This window comes from Ochotona princeps, chromosome 18, assembly GCF_030435755.1.
Source record: "Ochotona princeps isolate mOchPri1 chromosome 18, mOchPri1.hap1, whole genome shotgun sequence".
Lineage (NCBI taxonomy): Eukaryota > Metazoa > Chordata > Mammalia > Lagomorpha > Ochotonidae > Ochotona > Ochotona princeps.
This window is the reverse complement of record NC_080849.1, coordinates 11,748,716-11,776,209: the sequence shown is the minus strand read 5'-3', so window position 1 is coordinate 11,776,209 and position 27,494 is coordinate 11,748,716.

Sequence of the window (27,494 nt, the reverse complement as noted above, 5' to 3'; positions counted from 1 at the left end):
AAATTAAATGTGTTGACATTTTTATGATGAAAGAACCAAGGTTTCTACATGATTTTTTAGTAACAACACATTCCTATTTGGGGCACCACATAATATCTCTATACTTTTGCACATAATTGAATTTACTTGTGACACAAAAAGCTACAAATTGGTGCAGAAAATGACATTTCTCAAATTCTTTTTGATGAGAAACATACGTCACACTGTCTTTCCACAGCACTGATTTTATGAAGGACAAGGAAATTTCAATTTAGAAAGAAGCACAAAAACATTTTTGATCCTTTAAAAAGTATGGCATTGCTAAGTGGAAAAGAGTTAAACATGCTTTTAATGTAGGTAAACTATTTATCTGAGCTTTTCAAATTCCTTAGCAGAGCAACTCTTCCACCCTTGTTATTTCTCCTAGGTAATAGCCTCCTTCTATGAAGATAAAATCCAAGTAAAAGTAATTTATTACCCACTAAAATTTTCATCTTCTGTCAGCATCCAAAATATGAGATCATATACATGAGCCCAAATACAAATTATGAAGATTAATTTTATTAAAATGCAGCAACAAGCAGAATTTTCCCTCAATACAATAAATCTTTGAGATGGATCTGAGCCCTTGAGCTTAAACCTGTGATGTTATGTTGCCCTCTTCAATGTGATTATAAAGACAATAACTAGTGGTGTTCTCATAGGGCTTCCCAAGTCTTTCTTCCAAAAACAGAGCATCGTGCATTTTTCTTCAGATTCTCGGGGATTGAGAGTATGAAATCAACCACAAAAAGGAACACATGATTAGAAAATACTTATGCTTACAGACATTTGTTTATGTTACCAGATTTCTGTATCAGAATGTTCTAAGTCCTATAAAGCAGAATGGCAGTTTTAAACAATGAACGTGGAGATGAAAATCATGACCTGCTGAGTCCCTATACATAGTCACCATCTTTTGGAATCTACCACAAAACTTCCATCTCTGCAGCAGCGAACGCTGGGGCAGCTGTTTCTTTGCTCTTCCCCTGAGGGGAGACCTTGCAAGTGTCTGTTCACTTCATTATTCCCAGAATGTCTGAGCCATGGGAGACCCTCAGGGTGTACCGGCCACTCTAAGGAAGACCTTATGAGCCAAGCTCTGGCCCTGGCATGGATGTGACAGCACACTAATGGCAAGGGCCTGATTTTATTTATCTTTTAGTCATAGTTAATGTTGAGAATATATGCCCAAGGACTAGGCAGCATGACCTCATTGGCTTTTCACACTGCTTCTTGTGATTGAGATAAAGACTTTCCTGCTTCTGTTTGCCCTAAGTCAATGTTTCCAGGTATTCAACATCTTGGATATTTGAGTTTCCTAGAACTCTACTTTTTGTCTTTATTTCCTCATGACCTCTGCGTGTTAACCCTCTCAAGACATGCAGAGAGAATTCCAGGATCACCAATTACATGATCAGTTTAAAACTAAGCTGCTTTATTTTATGGTTGAATTTTCCATTGGTGAGATACGCAGGAAAATGTGTTCTTTCCTCGTATATTGGTGCTATATTTTGGGCACGCTGTCTGGCTGACTATACCCAATTGTTTCAATTTTCTGAATTTTCTTATGTAGTAATAACCGAAGTGTGTTAAACATTCAAGGTGTGGAGTGCTACAGGGACCCAGGTGCGCTGGACAATGGGTGTGACTTGAAACTGTTTAGGCATATTTTTTAACTTGAAAAATAAGTATAAAAAGGGTAATAGTTCTCATAAGCTGAGACAAAGGTCTACATCTTCTGGTGAAAGATAACATGGAGTGCAGTCCTGCCAGTACTAACTGTGGGCAACCTGTTTCCCATCCCTCCAGCATCTGGCCCACTCCTTGGCTCTCTCAAGCTCCACCCAGTCTCCTTTCCCCCACCGATCCCTTGCATGCTCTTTCCTGGGCAGTGATAGGTTACCACTAACTCCTTCCTTTGTTGCTTTCTGGAGAGATCTGCGAATCAAAGAATGCACAATAATTACACTAATAATATCACCTTATTTTCAACAACCCTTTCCCCAAATGTCAGCATTCTAGGAAGCCACTGGCCCTCAAGATAAAATATTTCATTAAAAAATGATATTTTTGTGCCATGCTGTCTCAGGAACATCGACACACACAAAAAAAACAGAGGCAACCTGGATTCTTGTCTCACATGAAAGAGGATTTTTGTGTGGACAATTTCAGTGAGCAAGGTGAGAATTATCGGGTCAGAAACCTCCTGCTGCCACAGTCAGGACTTGGCTCTTTAGGAGGGAAAAAAAACTCCCCCCAAATGGTGTCTGTTAAGCACAATTTTGGTGAGCAGAATAACGGCTAACAACGGAACAAGAAGGTGGGGGCAAAACCCATCAGAAGGCCAGGCTTGTAATCCTGTCTAACTTAGAATTAAACAAAAGGTCATCAGAAGGGTGTGATTTGGTAACTTCTTGCTGTTTTCATGATGAAGCTAGAAACCCAGAAGGGTGGGCTGGCACTTTTCTGCCCACAGAAAGGGGCATCTTGTGTACTCAAAGAGACTCCCTCATTTCTCATTCCAACAGGGACATGACCCTAACTAGCTATTAGCTCACCTACCTTCTTACAATGTCAATTGAAATAAACATAGATGTACACTGGAGCAAATCTTCTCATCCTCTGAGAGCTCAAAGATCAGACTTTCATTAGGATCATGGAATATTTTTTTCTTCATTTGTGCAAACTCGATTTTTATGACCCCTATAGTGACTGCCTCTTCAGTTACAAAATAACAAATAGTAAGTATCTCATTAGGCACAGAAGGTAACGAGCTGGACACCGTATTAACTAGGAGCAAGTCCTGTTTTCCCACAGCTTCAGTAGGATTTGCACACAGCTTCTTCTTGAGCACAGGCCCCCTGGTTTCCTTTCTCTTGGAGCATTTACTTTAGAATAAAGTCGCAATTGTGGACTTTCTCTTTCCCTTTGAGATGTAAATCTTTTACAACCCAGAAATGTCCATTTCAATGACCTGGGAGCCATCCCTTTGGAATGTAATCAGCACAAAAGATGGGGCTTCTATTTCCAGGTCTCTGTGGGAGGGTGAGAAGCTAACCTACATAAGTGGCAATTAGCAAACACAGATGGCCTAATCACACTGGCCAACCTTGCCACTTCTGTCTTCCAGAACTCTTCAACCAACTCACCCAGCATTTACAAACTCTGTCTTTCACTCTAGTGGAGTTCAGTTCAAAGTCTTGACTTTACTGCAGTAGACTTGGATAGAGCTTGCCTGCCTGCTTAGCTTTCTCTGGTACAACTTTTCTTTTGCACTGCCGAAAGGAATCATGTGGGAAGTGGATGCTGTGGCCTTGTTTCCCTCACTGCGGCACATTGTACACGGATCAGCATCAGGGATAAAGACAGTGATGACCAGGTTGACATGGATGTGCATACCAGGACACAGAGCAAATAAGAGCTGCACAGTTTGACAAACTTTCTATTGGGTTAAATGAACATTCCAGAAGTACTGCAGCTGTACAACTGAACTCTGCCCTAAGCCAGTGAGTGAAAGAAAGCCAGAATATAATGTACTGAGAGACGGGCCCCCCTCCTTGGGGAACTTCCTCCACCAATAAGAGTGCACTTTAAAAATTCACCTTTTGGACCCTCTCTATGGTTCATTTGGAAACAGTTCATGTCCTGGCTGCTCCACTTCTGTTATCATCAGCTCTTTGCTTATGGTCTAGGAAAGCAGTGGAGGATGGCCCCAAACCTTGGGACCCTGTACATGCATGGGAAACCTGGAAGAAGCTCTTGAATCCTGGCTTCAGACTGGTGCAGTTCTGGCCATTGTGGCCGCTTGGGAAGTGAAACTGAAGATGAAAGTGTTGTGCCCAGATTTTGAGATCCCCAGACATCAGTAGGAGTCTGAAGTAGATCAAAGTGCACAAGGATGGCTTATTCAAGCTCAGTACATCTGAGCCTGGGTTCTTGGTTGAGAGCAGGCAGCTGGTTGACTGACTGGCCAGCCGGCCAGCTGGGACCAACACCCCTCACGGGAGTGTGGCCCCAAACAGCACATTCATAGGGTTTTTATAGGGGCAGTCCACAGTAGCTTGAAAAGGGGAAATTCACAATAGCCTGCAAGGTGAGGAGAAATAACATACATTTCGTATCTATCTCGGCTGGACAGCCCATGCCTCCAACAACTAAGGGAAGCACCCACTTAACTACTTGGAGCCACGTGTGAGATAACCAGACTTAGGTGGGCCTTGATTCATAAGAATTGAGGCCCATCAGTGCTAAAGGTCACATAGGCCACTAAAGGTCACTTAGACTGTTGGGTCTGAAAGCTCACACTGTTTCTTAGCAGCAATGAGCCATGAACAAATGGTTGGGATTTTGATACTGAGGTTCTTCAAAAGATCTTTCTGTCTCTCCTCTCTGTAACCCTGCCTTTCCAACTAAAAAAACAAAACAAACAAAACAAAAAAACTCAAAAAGTTTATCTTTTAGAGGTGATAAGGAGGTGTTAGGAAAAGATTATTTTATTATCTACAATCTCCAGCCTTTACAGGATTTTGTGTAACTGAATAAAAACATTGTAGATGCATGATAACATGATAACATGACCAAAAATGCCACAACCAAGTTCGTTTGAATTCCACTTAGCAAATTATAGAAAGTTATTTTTGCCTCCACAGACATTCTGTTAGAATTTCCAGACTTTTGTTTAGAACTCTTCTGATCTCATCAGATATACTTATCTAGGTAAATGATTTAGAGTAATACATATGAGTTTTGTACCTATGTAATAGAATTATCTTGACGCTTCCAAAATCTCATGAAAGAATCTAAGACCACATCTTCTGGTTGTAATGGCTCCCTCATCTCAGAAACACTAGGAAGAGGAGACACGAGAGGGATGACAAACTTACTAAGTTCTTTCTTTTCCAAAAACAGTGGGACTTTTTAAAGACAGGATTTATGCCAAATACTAACTGGTATTATCCACAACTGCATTCATGAACTCTTCATTTCATCTAAGGATACTTTAAGGAAACTGTTCTTAGGAAATCTTTTTTTTTTTTAATATTTATTTATTTATATTGGAAAGACAGAGAGGAGGAAAGACAGAGAGGAAGATCTTCCATCCACTGATTCACTCCCCAAGCGGCTGCAACTACTGGAGCTGAGCCAATCCAAAGCCAGGAACTTTCTCCAGGTCTCCCACGTGGGTGCAGGATCCCAAGGCTTCGGGCCATCCCCAAATGCCTTCCCAGACTAAAACATGGAGCTGGATGGGAAGCGGGGCTTCTGGGATTAGAACCGGCACCTATATGGGATTCTGGCATGTTCAAGGCAAGGACTTTAGCTACTAGACCACCGCATCAAACCCAAGAAGTCTTATTACTGTATTTGTTTTTCTTTAAATAAGCAGATGCAGTACAAGGCCATGCAAGGAGCTTATTAAGCCTAGCTAATTTTCTATCAAGTCTAGCAATTCAAGCTTAGCCATGTGCAGTTCATAGCTGGCAATGCCAAAAGACAAAATGTCACATAGAAAAAGCAAGAAGCACTTTGTTCCTTAAAAATTAAAGTAATATTGATGCAAAATATCACAGTACAATTGAGAAAAAAGCTTGCAATATTTCCAGAATCAATCAACCAAAGATAATTGTGTTATTACGAAACCATTTGACTATCAATGGATGAAAAGCCCTATTTTCTGCAATCTGCAATCGTTTTACCATATATCTGAACCATCTAAATTGCTTCTTTAATATATATAAAATGTATAATTTTTGGTAGTACGCCGGATTAATTGCGTAACAAAGTCAGTGAGTCCCATGTGCATGCTATGCAAATCGTTTTGTGAAAGGTCATTTTTATTAGCAGCTCCACTCAAATCAAAAATGCAATTTCAGAAATAATGTGATACATAATGTGCTGTTACTTTCAAGAACTATGGATGTTAAATGCAAGAATGCCCATTTTAGGAGGCTAAGTTTAAGTTAAATAGATTGTGATTTACCCTGCATTCACTTACAGATTCACTGATGCCTGACTGAGTGCTCAGTACTAAACAGGTAGCAGTCATCTACCTCAATTACCGCGAGCAAGTCACAGAGTGCATTGTCTTCAGCCCAGCTTCCACACAGACCCACTGCAGGTCTTCAATCCATAACTCCGACTCCTCCTGAAACTTCTGTGCAACTTGGGCTAGACACAAGACATTGATCCAAACTGAGAATACAATGGAGAAGACAGGCTTGCTGTCCTCATGGGAATCTTCCCCCAGTGAGATAAGGCAAACTATAAATAAGCAATTGAAGAAATAAATAGGACCACTTCACATCTTCAAAGTTTAACAGGAAACAGCAACCTTTGTTTCAGGAGAGTTGGGTTCAGCAGCAGTCCTTACCTCTATCACAGTGGACTTGGGTGATGAATTCTCCGCTTGTTGGTGGACAACATAGGATAGGAGGACCCAGGAAGATTTCTGGGAACTGAAAAGTAAACAAGCAGAGTCAGCAGAGAAAAATTCAGAGCAAGTGCCATAGAAGCAGAAGGCCATGGAGTGTAATCCTTGCGTGCTGAGGCCATTGGTACAGAGTTTTGTTGTTTTATGTGTTTATTTATTTAGCAGAGTGACAGAAAGGAATAAAAAGTCAAATAAAGAGAGTGAGGAGTGAGAGGGAGAACCTCCTTCATGTTATGGTTCATTCCCCATATACCCTCAATAGCAAGAGCTCCACTAGGCTGAAGGCATGAGCCAGGAGCCCAGGCCTCCCGTGTGGGTAGCAGAACTCAAGTGGCTCAGGCCATCATCCCGCAGCTCCTCCACTGCTCTGAATAAGAGGGAAACGGAGAACCAAGTAAGGTTCAGTTGCAGCTGGATCTGTCCAGCTCCAGACACCTGCTCCCCAGCACTGAAACGGGCATTGGTGACTAACAGGAATGTTTGCAAAATGCTGTGTACACTTCTGCACACTCCAGATGGCATTGAGCCCGGGGCCAGTATTCCTTCGAGGGTTGTCCCACTCAGGAAGAAAGCAGGAGCTTTCTTCTATTTACATAGTAGTTGACTTTTTTACTTGGCCTTTTTGGTCTATCTTCCTCAGTCTTTGTGGTCATGGTACACAAACCTACAAATTCTTGCATCGTTTCATTAACCCACACTGTATGGCAGTCAGATCTCAGTTTCTTTATTCATGCTACTGTTAGAATAATCTTTTCATATGAGATGCTAACTCCATCTTATAGACAAGTTAGGTCAGGTGCAAAGGTGACAAGTAACTTGGCCAAATCACACCAGCAAGTAATTGAAAAGATGCCCATACTCTCCTTTCTACGACTCCTAGTTAGACTACAAGTGAAGTTACTCTTAGCTACCTAAAGTTTTGAAACAAAAGCATCTCTAGATCACTCGTTTTGCCAGACTTGGGTATGCATTAGAATCACCTGAAGAACTCATTAAAAATGCCCTGTTCCTAGGAACTCTGATTTATAAAGTGATCCATCCATTTCATCTTGAGAAACATGAACGAATGCCTCTTTAGTCTCAGGAATTAATTTTTAAATGAAAAATGGCAGACCATATTGAGGAATTCCAAATGGTATCTGAAGAGAAGACTGCATAAAACTGGATAAGAACGCAAGCTCCTAATGTCACAGAAATGTTTAAAATTGTCTCAGGTCGTCTTTTAATTAGAGTAAAATTGAGGGGACACACAAGACTTGACAGAGTGAAATTTAACTAAAATGATTAAATTTCAGAGAAATTATATGGCTCATGATTTGTTTTATATGCCTAGTCAGAAATATATTAGATGGTTTGCTCACTCAGATACAGAATATCAGTATATTTAATTGCATATTAAAATACCAATGCTTAGTACCTTTCTTCATCACATCATACCAATCAGCTATGCATATTTAAACATTACTGATTTCCACTGAATTTCACCCTGAAATGGGAGTCTTTGCCACAGCCACTCTGAGCTACATGCTGCCTGTCCTGGTGAAAACCCTGAGGTCACTCATTCTAGGAAACAGTAGATACTACTAGAAATGACCATCACCTGGATTAAAGTGTGAGCGTTATGGATACAAAAGAATTCAACTAAGTGTCTTCTTCCTTGTTTTTTACATAAAACAGATCCTGAGGCCTAAAATTTCAAGGGCTACACTGGTATGTTTAAGGTAAACAGGGCCAAAAGCCTAACCATGAACCTGCTACCCTGTCCAGACGTGCCCTTCACCCTACAGGAAGGATTCCACTGCATACCCAATGGTTCCTTTATCACCTGGAGCTGCCACACCACACATTGTCCTCAACTGATGGAATCTACTGCTAGTCCTCAAAAGTATTCAGACAAGCAAACTGCATTGTCCTGTGGGAATCACGGTGATTGTCAGTCTATTTATTCAAAAGCCAGTGTTAGAGAGAGAACATGCAGCCACTGATTGACTCTTCATATGACGCCAGCCTGAAGCCAGGAGCTTCTCCCAGGTCTCTCACAGGGATTCAGGGGCCTAAACACCTGGGCCATCCTCTGTACCTTTCCCAGGACCTCTAGCAAAGAGCTGGATAGGAAGTGAAGCAGCCAGGACTTGAACCAGCACCCACATGGGATAGGGTGTTTGCAGGAAGCAGCTTTACCTAATATGCCACAAAACCAGCCCAGTCCTTACCCTTTTAGAAACACCGCTTATCTTCTTCTCCATAAATACTCCAACACAGGGATCAGCCCAGTGACTGCTGCTTGTAACACCAGCATCACACATCAGAGCACAGGTCTGAGTCCCCGCTGCTCTGCTTCTGTTCCAGCTCCTGCTAACAGACCTGCGGACACAGCAGATGATGGTCCAAGTGCCGGAGGCTTTTCCATTTAGGATATGCTGTTGCAATCATTTGGGAGGTGAAACAGTGGTTGGAAAGGTTCCAGGTTTTTTTTTTTTTTCTATCACTCTACCTTTCAAATAAAATAAATAGAGAAATGTTCCTTAAAAATAAATAAATAATAATATATATTCCTGTATCCTCTTCATATCTGACAAATGTTATTGTTCAGCGTATTTGTGTCAAAAATTTTATTCACAGAAATAATCCTACAGCTACGATGGGATCTGTCTTAACTTCCATACCTCCTTCTCTTTTGGGGCAGGTGATCCATGGATCTCAGGTTGATATTCCTCCAGTTCCTAAAAAAAGAGAAGAAAAGGAAGAAACACACGTACTAATTCATAAAAAAATGTTGGTATAATTTGAAATTTTAGGAGTAAAATGATAGTTGGGTTTTTTCTTAAAGATTTATTTATTTTTATTGGAAAGTCAAATATACAGAGGTGAAGAGAAACAGAGAAGATCTTCTGTCTGTTTGTTCACTCCCCAAGCAGATGCCACAGCCAGAGCTGAGCTGAACCGAAGCCAGGAGCCCAGAGCTTCCTCCAGGTCTCCCATACAGGTGCAGGGACCCAAGGCAGGGCTACTGGGATGGCTAGTTGGTATTCTGTGGGCAGAGGAAAGCAAGTAGCTACTTAGAGAGGCTGAATGGATTTCTGGGTGACCAGGAGCATGTTTGTGTCTGAGGCAGTAGAATATGACTTTATAGTAACATTGACAGGGTTTTTTTAAACTAGACTTAGCATCCCAATAGAAAATAGAAAAATACTACACACTGAGTAACTTTTCTAGGTTTGAGGTTTTTCTTAGAGTCTCTGAAAACCAGAAGTCCCAAAAGAACAAGAAAATGCACGTGAACATGGAGAACGGATGGTCCAGAATTTGTAAAACTGGGTGAGGAGACTGTTGCAGTTCTGGACACGTCTTCTTCAGTCCCTTACACACACACACACACACACACACACACACACACACACACACGTTTACATGTTAAAGCTGTCACAATCAAAATGATAGGCAGGATCTACAAGGGCCTAACTAGGGTAAAATTAGATCATAAGATGTGGCCCCATAAGACACTATCTTTCTCTTAAACACTTCTGCAACCTAAGCAGACAGCCCTCACTTGACACTGGTCCTGCTGGCACCTTGAGCTCAGACTTTTAGTCTCAAAAAAAAAAATGTGGCAAAATAACAGTGCTCTTATTTGGACTATACAGTCTCTGGTATTTTTTCTAATGGTGGCCTGAGTAGGCTAAGATGCAGTAGACTAACAGAGGAATTAGTAAGAGTCATCCATTTAAAAAAAAAAGAACGGGGTCTCTAGAAGGGCAGGATTTTTCTGTAAGAAACTGAAGATGTAGGTCAGTTTGCCTCACGGCCCAGTGAAACTCAAATGAGCATAATACGCTTTTCTCCACAAAGATGTTTCATGGTTACTGATGATATTTTTGTTCTGGATTTAGGAATTTTATATTATTAAAATTGAATTTTTTTTTACTTAAAGCAGTTATCGCAAAACTCACAGGTTTGAAATTTTTGTATGAAAAGTTACTGATATGTTTGTTTTTGCATAAATTTCCTCTTGTGACTTCTCACTCTTCTGAATGATGCGACCCAAGATGCTCTGGTTATTTTTTTTAAAGATTTTTTTATTTTTACTGCAAAGTCAGATATACAGAGAGGAGGAGAGACAGAGAGGAAGATCTTCTGTCTGATGATTTACTCCTCTAGTGACCGCAACGGCTGGTGCTACTGCACCTATCCGAAGCCAGGAACCAGGAACTTCCTCCAAGTCTCCCACACAGGTGCAGGGTCCCAAGGCTTTGGGCCATCCTTGACTGCTTTCTCAGGCCACAAGCAGGGAGCTGGATGGGAAGTGGAGCTGCCGGGATTAGAAACAGTGCTCATATGGGATCCTGGCGCTTTCAGGGCAAGGACTTTAGCCACTAAGCCACCACGCCGGGCCCGGCTAGTATTTTCAAGCATATAGCAATGTTTTTTGTTCCAACAGCTGAAAAGCTCAGATTGGTAAATATTCATTCTATTTCATTCTTGTCACCAACTATTGACACAGAAGAGGCCTCAGCACAGCGTGATTCCAGCATGATCGCTGTCTCCTAGGAATCTTGTCATCATGCTACCAGAAAAAATCTGAAGTCGCATTTAGAATAAATCTCCATTTTTCTACTTTTTAAAGAAGATGTATTTATTTGGGGGGCCAGCGTGCTGTTACAACAAACTAATCCTCTACCTGTGACGCCGACATCCCAAATGGGCACCAACCTGTGTCCCAGCTGCCCCAATTCTGATTCAGCTCCTTGTTCATGACCAGGAAAAGCAACAGAGGATGGCCCAAGGCCTTGGCACCCTGCATTCTAATGGGAGACCTGGAAGAAGCTCCTCGCTCCCAACCTTACATCAGCTCAGCTGTGGCTATTGAAGCCATCTGGGGAGTGAACCAGCACACAGAAGACCACTCTCTGTCTCACCTTTTCTCTCCATAAATCTTCCTTTATAATAAAAATAAATAAGTATTTTAAAGAATAAAAATAGATTGAAGAGGAACATTAACTTGCTATGCCACTGCACCAGACCCCTTGTCCTACATCTAAAGTCCATTATTATACACATGCACTAAATAAACATCATGCAATAATAAAATCAAAATAAAGTTCAAAATCATCACAGCTACAGTAATAACTGCCATTGTTCTAAGAGACAGTGAATACAATCACGAAAGCACTGATACTCTGTGACATCAGAATGCAGGAAGCTATATGCTTAGTGCTTCTACAGATTTATTTTATTTTATTTGAGAGACACAGAGAACTCCCATCTAACGCTTCACTTTCCAAGTTTCTACCACAGCTGAGGCAGGGCCAGACTGAAGCTGAGCTCCAGAACACACCCAAATCTCCCGTGTGGGTGTCAGGAATCCCACTATTTGAGCCATCCCCACTAACTCCTTAAGTGTGCTTGAACAAGAAGCCAAAGTCCAGAGTCAAAGTCAGGCAGCAATTCGAACACTCTGATGTGGGACACAGGTATTTTAACCCATTCCTATAATTATACTTAGGAGAGAAAACAATTATGTGCACTTATTTTGATAAAAAATGAAATGGAATCAGATAACCTTCCTACCTTAATGTCAAGCCACCCAAGAGTAACCCCACACTTTGCAGAGATCATATGCCAGCATTAATGAAGTGTTCAGCTTGCTCATATTTCACCAGCCTTACTGCGATCTGACCTAGACATGTAATCTCCGTGTGTTTCAGGAGCTGGCTTCATCCTTTATCTTACTGTGTATTCCAACAGTGTGGCTCATCTCTTCATTGCGTTCTCCATCATTGTACCATCACAGTCAAGATAGCATGTGGGGACTCCTAGAACAAGAATATGGAATGATTTCTCTCTCTCTCTCTCTCTCTCTCTCTCTCTCTCTCTCTCTCTCTCTCCCTCTTTCTCTCTCTCTCTCTCTCTCTCTGTGTATAATATTTCATTTCATTAGTGGCTTTAGAGTAAGAGATTCTTAGATTCTCCTTACATTGCGGTAGCCGCCATAGCCAGCCTGGTATGTATTCTGATAATTTCCTGGAGAGATGGTATAAACATTTAGGCTTCTGGTTTTTACCAGCAGTCACCGGGTAAACCCATCATCTAGGATAAATCTAATTGCTCTTGAAGAGTTTTGATATTTATCCATCTGCCCTGTAAAAACCATATCAAGATCAACAAAAGGGTGATGATCTTGGCAACAAGTTTATTTTATCATATTATATAAAACTTGGAGCCCTTGTAAGACTGAGCGAGTGAAAATTAAATAAAAACCAGGACAGAGTGAGACAGAATACCAAATGGGTTAAACAAATCCCATGTGCAATGTGTAACACTGAATTGAAAAGCTTTGGATGTTTTTCAAAATTTTTAATGTGCTGTGTAAAAATGTAAAACTGCAAAAGCCATAGCTGCAATATTAATTGACTTGTGTATCCATGAAGAGCCACAAAGAATGGAAAATAATTCAGCTTTCTTTTTAGTATTTGTCTCCTCCTATCCTCACTTGGGGCCTTTCTCTTGTTCTCTTTCAATAGATGGTAGTGATAGAATTAATGCCTGTGGCTCTTTGTCAGAAACAAATTTCTTTTTACTCCTTTTTGTATGTGGTGCATTTTGAAGGTTTCGACAAGGTTTGCTGGCTCTTTTCTAAAGGCCTGTCAGGAGCCAAGAGGGCAAAAGACAATGTGGAGATTACAAGCAGGAGACCACGGCCAAGTTTGCTAATGAAATGTTTGTATCTGGCTGGCTTGCTGGTGTTGAGGTTGAATGTAGCTGGTGAACCTTGGGTCTGCAGAGCAGATGCTCCCTCCCACTGCTCTGAAAATGAATATGGGGAGGTCAGAAGATAAGCTGAAGAAATCTCCACTGTCTTTGCCCACATCTTGGTTATGTTAGCTGGCCTACGCAGGGCCCACACACATTCGCAGACTGGTGTGCTGGCATCTGCCCCCGCCTCCACATATCTTAAAAAAATAGGCCACCATGTTCCACACCAGTATAGTTAACACAAATCTGGCATTAACCAGGCCCAGGATACGCACAAGCCATGAGATGCTTTTCTCTTAGGGGTGTAACCCTGGCCTACGTACAATGTAACTTAACAATTGCTTACAGTTGGGGCGTTATCTCATTCTCACTAGGAAACAACACCGAGTTACTCAAAGCAAATGATTTGTAGGCGTTTTTTTCTCATCTGTCAAGACCAGGAAAGAAGGATAATTTTCTGTCTAAAAGAAAAAAATGTACCTAAGTAAAATCTGAAACAATAGGCAACAAAACCTATACAAAGCAACCAACAAGTTACAACATGGTACACACGAAATAAATGAAGAATCCTATACTTAGACACCCCCCGCAAAACAAAAACTTTTAAACTAAGTTTAAAGAAAATTTTGAAAAAATTAAAAATTGACTTTGTATTTTCCTTGTACTCCTTATATTATTTCTAATGTCACCCATAGTGTTTCTAAAGCAAAAGGCTATGTTAAGAATCTGTCAACTAGCTAAATTCTCTTTCCTTTGTAAAGAAAATAAACATCATTTTATAAACATTTGCAACATATACTAATCACCGCTCCATTTTGGAAACAAGAAGCATAAGAATATTTCAGATGAGACAAAAATCACAATTGGGAATTTTAAAAAGTAGAGGAAATGGTAGCGATCGTAGAGGCTGATTTTAATTTATTTTCCTCTCCTTAAGAAATATGACAGGTGGGAATTATGTGACACCTAGGCAAATATTTAAGCATACAGAAGAAATGTAAAGCAACTGAAGCATAATGACAACAAAATTCTTTCAAATATTCAACCATAAAATAGCATAGAACAAGCAGAGTTTGTGATGCTTTTAAATGACATACAAATATTTTATGGTACAATATCTAGGGAGGCTGGTATTTTTGATCTAGTAGCTGAGACCCAGCTCGGAACACCTGCATCTCAAGTTTGTCTTTGCGTTCAAGTTTTGGCTTTGCCCTCCACTGTGGCTTCTTGCCAATATGCACTGTGAGAGTTAGCAGGTGATCGCTCAAGTAGTTGGGGCTCTACCACTCACAACGAAACAACTGAACTCCCAGCTCCTGGCTTTGACCTACGCTGACTGTGTGTGCATTTGGGTGTTAAACCAGTAGGTGGAAGACTGAGCTCTCTCCCCTGACACCTGAAACAAACAAACAAACAAACAAACAAAAAAGAAACAGCAGGACAGTGCTTTTAAAAAAATGGAACACACATCAATTCAGTGAAACTTCAACCAATTTCCTCATCCATAAAACAAAAATGTTAACAAAATCTTCTTCCTATAACTTTCAAGTGAATCAGATAATGAAGCGATTTGAAGTGATGTACTTCCGTAATAATGTTTTTTTTAAATGAATAGTTTTTTGGAAAGGAACTGACTATACATACAATATAGATTGGACTGTGGCTTGGGGGCAGAACAAATGTTCTTTCCATTTTAAGAGTTAACCTGATGAATGCAACTGTCTTTAACTAGTTCTATTGTTTATATTCTTGGAAAGACAGGGTAACAATGCAGCAGCATCATTCTGTGACTTTGGCAATATTACAGAGAATAATAGGAAGAGAAGCAGACATTTCCCAATAGAGGAGGAAATCTTTGCAGTAAGACATAACAGGATCAAGCACAGAGGAATCAGTATGGAAGGGATGGCCACAGCTGTCTGTCTTCTCACCTGCCTCGATTCCTCTGCCTTTCAAAACACAGCCGGATTGAATCTTCTCGTTATTGTAGTGGAATTTACCACTGAAACTCAGTTCTGGCCAGTAGACAAATCTGGAGATGTGAACTTCAAAATGATATGTCCAATTATGAAAGCTTCCCAGGCACAGTCCTTCACCATCCTTCTTCACACCGCCTTGCTGCACATATCCCGAGCAACCCTTGATGGCACATGTTGGACAGAAAAGAGTCACAGATTGAATAGAAACCTAGGTTCTGATTTTTGCAGAGACAAGGGAGTTCATCAGATCAGGAGTGCATTTTGGGCTTTTCATCAGCACAAAATAAACTTGCAATGTTGCAGTGGCTAGCATTGCCCCAACTGATAGAGATCGCCAGACCAGCAGGAAATAGCAAGGTGAGAAAACAGGAAGCAAGAATGTAAAATCTGAAAGTAGAAAGGTAGAGACCAAACAGGATGGGACACCTCAGGAAGGGCTGCAGTAACAAAGGAACTTTTTCAGTTTCACTACTCTTCCCTCAGCCAAACCTCAAAATAAGAGAAGCTAAGACTGCTATTTCTCAAAAAATGTCTGTCGTATCCCAATGCAATCATTCCTGCCAAGGGTACCAAGGATCTTCATAAAAAAAAAACCCAAGGATAAAATGTATCCATCAAACCAAATTTCTCATCTACTTTTAGTGGAATTAACCAGTTGTTTAAAACCAAAAGCTACTCATATTTTACATTGAACTCAGAGTAAAACTTGAGTTTTTATCACAGTGTAGCCTATCCCTGTGTGTGTTAGCCACTGAATGTCCTCTGCCGTATCTAGACAATACATTACAATGGTTTTGCAGAGCAAACTTTCAACAATTCGAGCTCAAGTATGTTTTCTATTGTAGCCTCTGAGGGTTGCTTTGTTTTTCTGTCTCAGCTTCCTTCATTTGCAAGACAGAAGTATAGTACATTCCTTATGGGTTTATTGTGAGGGCTAAATAAAATGGAGCATAACAATGGGTTAGAACCATTCCTGGAATGTATCAAACACTCTCTTGCAATTTCAAGTTTTTATGCTTGTGGCGTATTTTCCTCCCACACTGAATTTTTCTGTGCTCCTTGATTACGTCAATTGTTTATTCCCACAGCCCCCGTCTGACACTGTTTCTGTTCTTTCTCCAATATGGAACACTGATTTCTCCAATATCCCTGTCTCATGACTTTTCCTTCTTCCCTCTGAAGACCCTTTTACTTACCATTTTATCTAAAATAAATATTGGCTTTAATTTTATCATGGTGTTCTGTTCTTTTTCTGACGGCACATAAATCTACTTATACAATGTGCACACTCTCCTTCAGCAATAGGCAGTACAAGAATATAAACATGAAATACTTAGGTCTAAACATTTTGTAGAAAAAAATCATATTAAGATAATTATCATAACATTTTATGTAGCATAAACTGTGCAGGGAGAAGATTTAAAGTCTTCCCATACGTCTTCACAGAATATTTATAGTAGATTCAGAACTGGATTATGTTTCAATATAAACTCATTGAAAGCAAATTTTAAAGGGCATTGAAGATCAAAATTGAAAATAGTAGGTGCTCAGTCAATACTGATTTAACAATAACTGAATTCAATAAATAAACTGAGTGAGTAGCTATAATTGCTACAGTTCTAAGTGACTTACCTCTCGTGCCACACCCTGGTGCAAGCAATGCTGCCAAGTGAAACTGGCTGCACTTTCTGTCTCCAAGTTCAGGTTGCGTTCCTTGTTGTCTTTTCCCGAAGATATTTATCATTTTCTTCTCATCCTTGGTGATTTGCCATTCAGCCGTGGTTCACAGAGGTTAAAAGCAGCAACCTGAGTACACATACAATGTTGTCAATACTGGAAACATTTTTCTTGTTTCAAGGACGTGGCAATGCATTAGCACGCACTCATTGAACGCTGTCACCTACTTTCATTCAAAACAATTTTACTGAGAGTGTTTACACGCCAGACAGCACCTTCAGAGATGACATTAGTGGGGTCTCAGAGAGAGAGGGAAGCATGTACTGTCACATGACACACAGGCTCCGCTCTTCTTGTCGGTAGCTTGCATGCTGGGCATGCCTCTGACCGCCTCTAGTGGCTACTGGGTCTACCAGGTGGAGAGAGAAAAGTCCAGAGTGTTTCTGATATAGATGAAAAAATTCAGTGTTAATATTAACATAATTAACATATCAGGTGGAGAGAGAAAAGTCCAGAGTGCTTCTGATATAGAAGATGAAACATTCAGTGTTAGTATTAATTATTGATTAATGACCTGCTGGGGAAGCTCTCCACAAGGGAGTACATCCATCCTTAGGAGTGGGATGGGAGCTGCATGACGAAGATGCACCTTCGCAAGTACTTGAGGGAAGGATAACATTTCAACCTCATGTAACTCTGTGAGGTTGAGTTCTGCCAGGGGGCTGCACGTGCAGCGCCTCATACATCAGGGTATAAGGATAATGAACATGGCCATCGTGCCCCTTCCCCAAAGGATCCTTCTGCGATCTTCCCTCAACCCATTTTCTTCACCCAACAGGTTCTCAGGGCCCTGATCCCGCTCTCTCGTCATCAACAGTCTAAGCGACGGCAACTTGCGGACTTGCCAATTGCAATCCTCTTTTCCCCATCATCTTTTATTTCAGGATTTTCAATTTTGTCCAAGAACTGATGACAGGTCAGTTGGTTATCTGGGTTGTAAATTAAAATCCTAAAAGAGGAGAGAGGAGATTAAGGTCCCAAATGGCAAATCTTTCATTTGCTCACCCATCCCCAAATTTCTCTTTCATTTTCTATTAGCACTAGTTGGTTTAGTTTCTTTCACCCCAACATTTGTTTCATTGTGGCCCAGAGCAATGTAACCTTTTTCTTTTCTAACATAGATGATAAATTCATGACTTCCTACTAATTTCTTTGCAAATCAAAATTCTTTTCAACATTATAAGCTATTCATTGCTTATCTCTATTCTTACTCCATTTGTCTTTAATTCCATTCAATTTTTTTTCTCAGTCAATTGCTGAGCCCAAACTAGACTTTCTAATTTAACTGTTCTGCTGTGGTTACACATCTCCTAGTCTTTCCTTCATTACTTTACTCTATAAACAATTGTTGGGCATTATTATGCCAGAAACTGCAGTGGGTCCTGGAGGCACCATATCCCTTGCTTCTACTTTAGTAAGTAAAGGAATATGTAAAATGTATAAATGTATGGAATTAATAAGGAAGAGAAAGAAAACATTGACTAGGTTTGGGATTTGTTTAAATTTAAGTATAAAGATAGCATGCATTTTTTTAAAAAGGCACGCATATCTTTGAGCATTTGCAGGTGTTACTGAAGTCTTCCATAAATCACTCAGTAAACTTGCCTACTTTACAAGAAAGAAGTGTTTTGTTTTGGTCTGGTTTGACTTGTTTTTGCCATGTACATATGGGAGAAAAAGAAGGCACTGCCTGTGAATTTTCCCTCTCATAAAAAAGAATCAGTATCTTTTACCAACATAAAATGTGTAGTAGATTGGGTGGACTTCAGTTTAGAATGTCAGAGACAAAAAAAATCTCCATCACTAATCCATTTAGGGCTCAGATTGAACTCTGAATAGCAGAGTTCCCAAGGTCCTTGGCAGCCTGTGAAATCTCTCCCCAGTACCCTGCAGAGCAACACAGGACACTGATCTCCTGTCTTGGACCTTCTTAACTCTGGTCCCCCACTGACCGTAACAGCAGGCCTCGGGGAGCCGCAGAACTATTTCTATAGAAGAAACCAGGGATTCATTAGGAGGGTTGAAGCCAGCAAGCTCACAGAAGCTATTGCAGAGCCCTGCAGGAAATGATTGCGAGCTGATGGTGAGTGTGCCTTTTCCAGGCACGTAGAAAGGTTTTAGTACTGAAGGTGCAATTACCACGGCATCCTCTTACTGGAATTAGAACACAAAATGAGTAAGGCAGGTGGACAAATTGCGGTACATGGCCCCGCTGTGTTAGTGACCTCTAGTCACTTTCCAAAATTAGCGTGAAGCACTATTTCTGGAACTCACCATCGAGCGGCGGGTGGCAAGGAAGATAATGAATTCAAGGAAGGGTTGTAGAGTTTTTAGCTTTATGATAACTCTTCAGATATCAAAAACTGAACTTGGGCTTCAGTGCAATCAACCTCTATCTTCTCACTGTGGAGTCCCGGGAGAAGTCAAGCGGCCATGGTCGTGGCTGAGGAATTGGTGCTGCTGGCAGGATGACAGGAAGGGCAGGGCACAGCACATGGGTTTGTAAATTAAAACCAGTGAGTAAAACATTGAAATGTTCGACATAGAAAATAAAGATCCCTGGTCTCAGGAATGTTTTTCATGCGCAAAATGTTTATAATTTTTTATTATGGAGATTTAGTAGGAGGTTGAATCAAAAAAGACTCCAATTATACGGTCAGTGTTATTATGGTCTAGATGGTTTTGACACCTCCTGAGGTACCAGCATCCCATCTGGGCCCTGGCTCATGTCCTTACTACTCAGCTTCCGATTTAGCGCCCTGCTAGTACACGGGGAAGTTGGCAGAAGATGGCTGAAATCCTTAGGCCCTTGCATTCATATGAAAGAACATCCCAGCACAAGGCTTGGACCTGGTCTGATGCTGCAGCCACGTGGGGAGTGAACCAAAAGATGGAGAATTTCTGTGTCTCTCTGTTCACTTTCTGACTCTGTAACTCTGCCTTACAAATCAATAAAGAAACGGTTTTATCCTCATTTCTTGGAGTGGTCTTCCCACAAATGATTTTGTAAATGAAGAAAGCAGAAAATTTGTTTGTAAATGAAGTATAAGTTGAGTTTGTACTGGAAAAAAAATGGTTAAAATTCCAGATTGTTCTAGAGCGTCATGTTTTTCCATATGTATGGCATTGTGCTTATATCAGTTATCCTGTGGGGGATCTTGGGATCAATATGAACAGATGAACAAAGCACATGTAAAAATCACTGATGAATAGAGATATTTAAGTTCACATCTAATTAAAAGTATTTTTAACAGGTTACTACCAGACACAAATACTTAGAGTAAGACTTACTTAATTAAAATAACTGATACTAACAGACTAGCTGTCTAGTTTCCAGAGCAAAGAGTAAGATTAAATTTCCTTGCAACACACCCAATTTGTCTAATTCGGAGGCGGGGGGGGATTTGGTCTATTGCATCCCAGGCACCTGCTAAGGAAAACCCTGACAGACAGTGCTGATAGTTAAAGCCATTGGGCCTCTGCCACCCACTTGCGAGAGCTGCACTGAGTTCCAAGCTCTTGGCTTTGGGCTGGTGGAGTGTGGCAGACATTTGGGAAGTGAGTTAGCAGATCTCTCTCCTTCTCTGTCTTAAAAATAATGGTAATAAATCAGTTCAATAAATATTTGCCAGCCTGTATGAGAAATTATTCTTTTTTTTTTTAAAGATTTTAAACATCTTCCATCCGATGTTTCACTCCCCAAGTGAGCCACAATGGGTCGGTGCGCACCGAACCGAGGCCGGGAACCAGGAACCTCTTCTGGGTCTCCCACGTGGGTGCAGGGTCCCAAAGCTTTGGGCCATCCTCGACTGCTTTCCCAGGCCACAAGCAGGGAGCTGGATGGGAAGTGGAGCTGCCGGGATTAGAACCGGCGCCCATATGGGATCCCGGGGCTTTCAAGGTGAGGACTTTAGCCGCTAGGCCATGCCGCCGGGCCCGAGAAATTATTCTAAATTCCTTAAAATTTCAGTCTTTCTGGTCCTAAAAAAATCAAACCCTCTGAAGTCACAGACCAGGTGTGAGGCAACAGTATAAGAGGTGTGTACAAGGGGTTGTAACAGCTTCCGAAGGAGTTAGCTTTTGGATCACCCATTTAGTGACTAAAACGCTCAGCTTTGGCTTTAAAAATCTTCCCATACTGACAGGGTAAAGATTTGCGGTGTAAACAAGCAAAATCTTCCAGATTGAAGTAGGGGAGGACCTGACAGGATGGCTGTGGTTAAATCCTTGCCTTGAATGTGCCAGGATCCCATATAGGCACTAGTTTGTGTCCTGGTTATTCCACTTCCCATCCAGCTCCCTGCTTGTGGCCTGGGAACGCAGTAGTGGATAGCCCAAAGTCTTGGGAACCTACACCCATGTGGGAAACCTGAAGAAGCTCCTGACTCCTGGTTTTGGATTGATTCAGTTCTGCCTGTTGTGGCCTTTCCGAGAGTGAACCAGCAGATGGAAGATCTTTCTTTCTGTAGATCTATCTTTCCAATAAAAAGAAGTCTTTTAAAATAAAGAGTAGGGAAACAAAATAGATAAACAGTTCGGCTGAAATGGAAAGCGAAAATCGAAATGAAGTCCTAAGATCCTGAGGGAGAGCCAAGAGACCTGGCTGTCCCCAACAGAGGCTGACACATCCAGGCTTCTTGGTATTGAAACAATTCTTTTCCTGCCCATATGGCAAGGGTAAGTTTTCTTCTGGCTGGTGGGTTATCTGCCTATTCCTGGACAAGAGTGGACATTGAGGTAGGAATGTCCAACATGGAGATTTGGATCAGAGAGGAGTTAGTGGATGACTTCCTGTCTTCCCTGATGATCTGAATTCTCTTTGAATGTAAGGGAAAGCGATGGTGAATGTGAATTTCCAGGAGACTTTCTAAGGCCTCTGGGGATGGAGGCTCATTGGCTCAACAATAGATCTGTTACTACAGTGATTCACAGCCTTGCTTTGTCTCCTTTTGCCCATTTCATATTACATTTCCAATGCAGGTATCTTTGTTCCTTTTACTTCATAGCATCGATCAGTACTTTAAATTGAACATATATAGTTGATGTACTTTTTATAAAACTTGTTCAAGGGATAGGAGTAAAGGGAAGAAGCCAATATTTACTGACTATGTATGAGAGATTCTGAATTAAATCAAAATGACAAAATACAATGACAAAAAATTATTCTTCTGTTACAAATAGATTTCTTAAGTATTGCTTTCAGGTAACTCAAAGTCAAATAAAAGTATTCTAGTACAATATTTTGTCAATAAATTTAACTTGCTAACTGTTAGTTCTCAAAGTTTATATTGTTGACATGATTTACATGAAATTGTCTTTCTGTTTAAAATAATTTCATAGTGATTTTCTAAAACCTTCACTATTCAGCAAAATTTCTGATTTTTCTGGGACAGGAAATGCATTTGGTGCTGTAGGAATTTAGATTTGGCACGAAACAATTCAAGTATTTATTCCTAAAAAACATTGAGAAAGAAAACTCACTATTATGCTTATCTAATGAGTAACCAAAGAGAAACACTGATATAATTCCATAGTTTTCTGAAGGTGGTGCAATTAAGGACAGATGAAACTGTTGTAACCTTTTGTAACTCTTGGCTCTCTGTTGATCGAGTCCTCCAAGCTCTGGCTTTCAGAATTAGTTTAAACCCTAAGCAGTTCTTTCTTCCTCAAGGAACTGTCTCTGGAAGGATTTTGTAATGGTGTCAAACATCTCACTGGCTCATCACCTAACTGAAATAGACCATCATACATAAATGCTGTTAGTCTGCAATTGTGATGTGGAGGAAAGAAGGGGCCAGGTGTGGGGACAGAGAGGAACTTGGAAAATCATAGCAGCAGATGCTTCTGAAATTAATGAGCATCTTTTTTTTGGGCCTCAAATTTACATGGAACCTTTAAAACATATTTAAGTGAAATCTGCTGCTTTGAAGAAAGTTTCCGTAGACTCATTTAAAAAGTAAAGGCAATGTGTCCCCAGAGGGAAGTGGCACGCTGCACTCTCAGAGGCTGCCTGGCCTCTGAGAACAGCCCGGTGACTGCGGACCCCATGAGCAGACCCCACGGTGTGCAGAGAGGCAGCCTTGGACCCTAACCCGTCACTTCCAATTCCCAGAGCCACCGTGAGGCAGCAGCACAAACAGTGCTTTATCTGTCCGTGAGCTTCCCCTTCGTGGTTGCTTACATCACTTCCGTTTGTGCGTGTCACTGCGTCCAGTGTCCCCTGCAGTATACAATTTGGGCCCACCCTAGCATATTTAATATTTCTATGAATTCATCAAGTAAGGTCACGTGCTGAAGCTATGACTTCAGTATAGGAATGTGGAAAATGATGTATACAACTAGATACATAACATCATGGTAATGCAAAATGGATCCAGCACAGTAGCGAAATGGTTAAATCCTCACCATGCATGCACCGGGATCCCATATAGGTGCTGGTTCGTGTCCTGGCTGCCCCACCTCCCCAACAGCTCCCTGCTTGTGGCCTAGGAAAGCCTTGGGACCCTGCACTCACGTGAGAAACCAGGGAGAAGCTTCCGGTTCCTGGCTTCAGATCAGCTCAGTCCAGCTGTTGTGGCCACTTGGGGAGTGAACCAGTGTCTGGAAGATCTTTCTTATCTCTTTTTCTGTAAATTTCTTTCCAATAAAAAATTAAATAAATATTTAAAAAACAATATATATTTTTAAAAAGCCATGATACATTTATATATGCAAATGTTAAGTTTTATAGTTTGGAATGTTAAGCACTGCGAAATGACTTGGGAAAAACAGTAAGATGCAGATGGGGAGGAAGAACAGCAGGGAAGATCCTCTAAGCTTCTAATTCTGTATCATATCTGTATTGTAAAAGACATTAAAGGTTTGTTTTTATATACATTTTTAAAAATAATAGACACATTTAAACATTTTTTTAAGGTTGGCTTAAGTCAGTTATGTGAAGTTATCAAAGTGGCTTGAGAGGAGAACAAGAAATGCTGAAATGGTGAAGAAGAAAAGATAGGTGACAGATAAGAAGGAGGAAAGAAACGTTTGATAGGATGAGAGCGCTTCTGAGATTCATTCATATCTATCGATCTGTTGTAAGATACTTAGCAAAGGGAGAGAAAAAAGAAAGGACAACCCGAGTACCTTATTTAGAATTGTGAGGTAGCAAAAATAACTAAGTCACGCTTGAGACTGCGTATTTTCTTTGCAGATACTGTTGAATTACTTATTTTTTAAAGCTAAAGCTACACGATTAATTTTTGCTCATTTTTATGTCAAGAAATTAAAGTTTGAAATGCTTGGTATTTTGAGATCAATTGGCAAATATAAAATATCAGAATACTCTGGTAAGATCAAGTGGCTTCACCTGATGAACTCCTGAATGAGTTCCCTGGACAGGCATTTGGCAATTAAAATAAGGATCGGAACTGTTGGACTGGGGACTAAAGCTACCTTTGTCATTAACAAAAGTAGTGCCTAAAAGGGAAGGTTCTTGAAACCAAGTACAGAGTAAAGGGCAGAGATTAAACCCAGGAGTATTCTGATTTTTTTTTTTCAGAAAAATCATTCACTTGTTTAGGATTCTGAACAAAACAGTTCATTTTTGTATCTCACTGCAGAAAAAGATGTTTTCTATATGATGGGAGATGTGTTCTTTATTTCATTTACAATATCTTCATAGGCTTTTTCTCGTTAAATATTCTTATCATTTTTGTGTGGGGAATGCATGAATATTTCAGAAAGCTTGTGAGTGGTACTAAATTTTATGCAGTAAAATTAACTCATCTCGTAATTCCATCTTGCAATGATTTTTTTTTTGAAGTTGCCTCACATTTGATTGTTACATATGAAAAAAGTAATTGTTGCTATAACTGTAAGAAATTCTCCTTCAAAGACCTGGTGAAGATGAAACAAGCTCGCTCTATTTCTAGGCTACACTCCAAAGAATCCAGTTTCTAAGTTGTGACTCACAGGTGATAGATAGCTATCCATTGGTTTGAATTTGGAAGGAAACAATTTGCAATCACCCCACCTCCGACTGTGAAGGAGTGGCAGCAAGTTCCCTGTTGACAATGCAGAGAAGCAAATAAGCAAACAAAAAAATGTGCCTATGCTTTTAAGACTCGAAAAAATCTATTCCTGCAGAGAACCCAGAAATTGGATTCGAGGAAGCTCTTTTCAAGTTTAATGAGCCACCTGCCTCTAGCTATAAAACCCAAAGAGGGGGAAAAAATAAAAAAGGAAATACGGGAAAACAACAGGCAATTTCCAGTATTAGAGCAAGATCTTGGGAGTGGAGGAATATTTTTGTGATGTCATCAGCCCTTCAGGGAGCGTCAGGCGTGTCTTGGGTTAGCTAATAATCCATCATTGCTTCAAATGTTCTTGTTTACTTTTTCTCGTATCATCAGCTTTAAGCAAATGTGAGTTGCTAAAGTGTCATTAGCAATTTTCAAATGTTACCACGGTGGGTGTTGCGGACCCAAGAGAAAGAGGTTGAGCATTTAACATGTGGGTGGAGTTTTTCGAGCACAAAAGCATCATCATTATAGACAATTAAGAAAAACAAGGCAGGGCCCAAATCGCCATCTATATATAAATGCATAGAAATTTCATTTTGGTTTGTTCTGTCCAGGGGCATGTTTCCTAACCAAATTATCAGAAATCCTATAGAAAAGTAGAAAAGGGAAAACAGGAAGTTAAGCCTGTGATTATTAACTGGAAGCATGCCACTGTAAAAACTAAGTGAGTGGGTAAGACAGAATGCAAGAGGGCGGGCAGGTGCTGGAGGGGAGGATCACTCTACTTCTAGATCTGGATATATGAAGTAAATGAAATTTGTTCACCTGATACAAATAAGATAAAATATATGGAGACAAAAAGCAGAAAAGTCCCTCTCTTATGTAAGGAATGGGACCTCATCTTGATTTCTACATTGGGCTACACTAGCCTTTTGCTTCAATGATGTGCTATCTGTGTCGTTTCCTTTGCTAATTCCCTCCATGTTCAGCATAAGTAAACTGACATGTCTCTCCTGAATAAGGGTGATACCTTCCAATTCAAAGCTTTGTAGGCTAAAAAAATCCAACTCAAAACAAACAAAAAAGCCTATCTCATCAACCCAGGTGCATAAGAACACAAAGTTAAAGTGACTTTTTAAGACCCATTTTTTTTTGTAAGAAAAAGTGCTTTTTAAAAAAAAGATTTATTTTTATTGGAAAGGTAGGTTTACAGAGAAAAAGAGATGCAGAGAGAAAGAGCTTTGATCTGCTGATTCATTCACCAAGTGGCTGCAATGGCTGGAGCTGAGTCAATCCAAAGGAGCCAGGAGCCAGGAGCCAGGAGCTTCTTCCTTGTCTACCATGTGGGTGCAGAGTCCCAAGAATTTCAGCCGTCCTCTGCTCACATAAGGTAAGGAGTTAAGCCACTAGGCTGTCACACCAGGTCCCCAAAAGAGTTTCTTTTCTGTTTTTTTTTTCTCTCTCTCTTTTTCTCCTCCCCCCTCTCTTTTTAAAAATTTTACATTGAAAGTTATAACTGTATAAAGAGAGGGAGACAGAGAGAGATCTTCCACCAGCTGTTTCACTTTGCAAATGGCTGCAATGGCCAGAGCTGGATTTGTCCTAGGCTGAGAACCAGGAACTTGTTCAAGGTCTCCCAAGTGGGTGCAGAGGCCCCAAAATCTAGGCTAGCCTCCACTGCTTTCCCAGGTCATAAGCAGGGAGCCGGGTGGATAGTGGGGCAACTGGGACACAAGCCAGTGCCTGCATGATAGCCAGCAATGGTGGCCAAGAATCAGCCTGTTGTACCACAGTTTCGGCCAATTGTTTTTTTTTTTTTAATTATTTATTATTTAACTTCATTAATTACATTGTATTATGTGACACAGTTACATAGATACTTGGGTTCTCCCCACCCCTCCCCATACCCTCCCACCATGGTGGATTCCTCCACCTTGTTGCATAACAACAGCTCAAGTTCAGTTGAGATTCCCCCATTGCAAGCGTATACCAAACATAGAGTCCAGCATCTTATTGTCCAGTCAAGTTCAACGGCTTCTTAGGTATACCCTCTCTGGTCTGAAGACAGAGCCAGCAGAGTATCATCCCAGTCAATTGAAAGCTCCAACATACCATCAGCAAAAATTTACATCATTATGGAATTAATTGACATAGTAATGAGTAACCAATATGTTAAAGATAAATGCGAGTTCCCAGCCACCTTCTGTGACCACCTCACCTATACTTCAATTTTAGTTTATACACAACATATAACATTCAAAACATAACATGTTATACATAACATCATATCATCTTAAATTAAGGCAAACATGTGGTATTTAACCTTTTGGGATTGGCTCATTTCCCTTAGCATTATGGTTTCCAGTTTGGCCCATTTGGCCACAAAGAACTGCATTTTGTTTTTTTTTAATAGCTGAGTAGTATTCCATGGAGTAGATGAACCATAGCTTTCTTATCCAATCCTCTGTTGATGGGCATTTTGGTTGCTTCCATGTTTTTGCAATTACTGATTGTGCTGCTATGAGCATAGGAGTGCATGTTGGTTTCTCATAAAACAATTGTTCTGGA